Below are 2,770 nucleotides of genomic sequence, written 5' to 3' on the forward strand. Positions count from 1 at the left end.
CAACCCATTACCCCCTTCCTTCCACAACCAATTGTAAGGTGACTCTTACACAACTGTCCCTCATGTAAATACACAAATCCCCTTTCAAAATAGAGAAACCAACCTTTGCCACACCAGATTAACAAAGCCAATTCCATTCCCTGATGCTGTAGGCTATTGTCTGTAATCCTACCTATCTCCCAAGTTGACACCTTGAAGATTGCATTTACAGCAAGTCTGGGAAGACTCCATCTTCAAGTAACTAGAGAAACGCAAGCCTGGAAGTGTAACTCAAGCAGGAGAGAACCAGACATATCCATGAAAAAAGAGAGAGAGAGAAAAGAGAAAGACAGAGAGGGAGAAAGGCAAAGAAGAAAAAAGAGAGAAGTGTAGAGAGAGAGTAGGAGTGAGGGAGGTGGGGAGAGAGAGACAGATTCAGGAGCGGGAAGAGAGGGAAAGGGAATGGTAGAGGGTAGTAGAACAGCAAGAAGAAGAACAGGAGAATTAGAATAGGAGTAGTTAAGGGAGGAGTGAAAACAGAGGAAGAGAAATGGTGGGCGGGAGCAAGGAGAAGGTGAGAAAAGTGGAGAGAGAACAGAGAAGGCAAAGGATACAGAGCATAAGAAAAAAAAGCACTGAGGTGTAGCAGCACACACAAGCACATACACACAACAAACAAAAGGAAAAAAATAAAAGAATAGCGATTGAGAAATCTTACAAATCAACAGTTAATTCCTTCCCAATCACTTTCTTCACTGAAGAATGGCACATGTGGAATTCAGGATTCCTCAGCTCCCTTCTTAACTTGCCTCCTGTCTTCTCCTTTACATTTAGTGTCCACCCTGTCATTTACTTTGTACCCATCTTTTCCCTCTTGTAGCTCTTATTGGGACTCTTACCAGAATCCCATTTTGTTCTTTCAGGGGAGATCTGCTCCCGAATAGCTCTGAGCTGGACCACTGATCCCACCTCCTGCAGAAAATCTCATCAGTCTGCTCTGCAGGCTTAGCCTCCTGATATCAGTGCACACATAGCAAAAGCCAGGTGTTGGGGCTGGGAAGGTGGCTCAGTAGTAGAGTGCTTGCCTTGCATGCATGAGTCCCTGGGTTTGATTCCTCAGCATCGCATAAGCAGGAAAAAAAAAGGTGAAAGTGGCACTGTGGCTGAAGTGGTAGAGCACTAGCCTTGAGCCGAAGAGCTGAGGGACAGTGCCCAGGTCCAGAGTTCAGGCCCCATGACAGGACCCCCTTACCCCAAGAAAAAAAAGTGTCAGGTGTGCCCAATTTCTGCCCATCACGCACTTGTCACCCAAGAGCAGACAGCATCATCCTGCACCACTCCCTCTCTGTGGAAATCTCATGGCCCTGGCTAAACCAACACAAATAACCCAGTGGTAGAGGTCATATTCAATCTTACCGAATTTTCACTCCTGTCCAGATGCAGTCATCCCAGCAGGGTCCATCCACAGGCACCACTGTATCTTTATGCTTTCTTAGGTCTCATGCTCATTCACAGGTTTCTCTGATAGGGAGAAAATGTATTTAATCCATACATTTTCTTTCATTCAATAATGAGCTCTGGATGTTCAGAATGTTCTCAGATTTGAAACTCTGCTCCCCTGGCAATCTGATTTACTAACCAGAAAACTTGGGCTCTGCTCTTCTTCCATGAGGCCTAAAGTCTTCACCTGGTGACTGCTAGGAGAAAGGAAGCACCCTGCCCAAATCCTGGTGTTTTGGGGAAGCGGTGTCAGTAGGGGGACTCCCTGTGGATGAACAGGTTCTCTACAATACCTCTCACTCTTTTCTGTGCTGACATACTGGCACTGTGCACAGGTTCTTTCCTCCCTGTCCATTCTGCACAACCACCCACCACATGTTTCCCTCCTCAAACAGTTCCAAGATGTGTCTCACACAACTGTCCCTCAGATAAGTACACAAATCCCTGTGCTACACCACATTAACAAGGTCAGAAACATTGCTGATGGTGGTGGATCATGCTTGTAATCATAGTTCTTCCAGAAGGTGACACCAGAAGATCAGAATTTAAACCAGCCAGGGCACACTCCATCTTCATTTAAGTAGAAAAATGCTGGCTTAGAGGTGTGACTTAAGTGATAGAACAAGAGCTATGAACATGCCAACTCAAAGAGAAAGATCTAGAGAGGCAAGAGAGAAAAAGACAGATTTATGAGTACAGTGGAAGGGAGAGAGAATAGAAGAGGAAGAGAAGAGGAGAGAGAAGAGGGAAAGGGGAAGAAGAGAGGGAGAGGAATGGCTTGGAGGGAAGTGAGCTGGAAAGGGGAAGAGACAGGAAATAGGGAGAAAGAAGAAACAGAAAAGGAGACAGAGAAAGAGAAAATCACTCAGTTCAAATGCCAGTACCAGCACACACTCACAAACACATGCACACAACCACAAAAAAAAAACAAAGAAAATAAAATCAAAAGAGTGACACAACATGGAAATCAACCGTACTTCCCTGCCCACCCCACTTCACTACAGATGGTTCCATGTAGAATTCAAGAGACCTTAGCTTCCTCCTCTCAGCTCTCCTTCAGCATCAGTGTCAACCATGTCTATCAGCAAGGTGCCTATTATTTGCCCAATTTTGGCCCTCATTGCTTCACTCACCAGATTCCTCTCTCATTCTTTCAGCTGAGTTCTGTTCCGCAAATGCCCCTGAGCCAGCCCACCTCCTGCTGCAAATCTCATCAGTTTGTCCTGCAGCTTCAATCTCCTGGTCCCAGTGCACATATAGCAAAGGTCAGGTGTGCCCAAGTGCTCCCCAC

This window comes from Dipodomys spectabilis, unplaced genomic scaffold (assembly GCF_019054845.1).
Source record: "Dipodomys spectabilis isolate Male_0828 unplaced genomic scaffold, ASM1905484v1 ptg000295l, whole genome shotgun sequence".
Lineage (NCBI taxonomy): Eukaryota > Metazoa > Chordata > Mammalia > Rodentia > Heteromyidae > Dipodomys > Dipodomys spectabilis.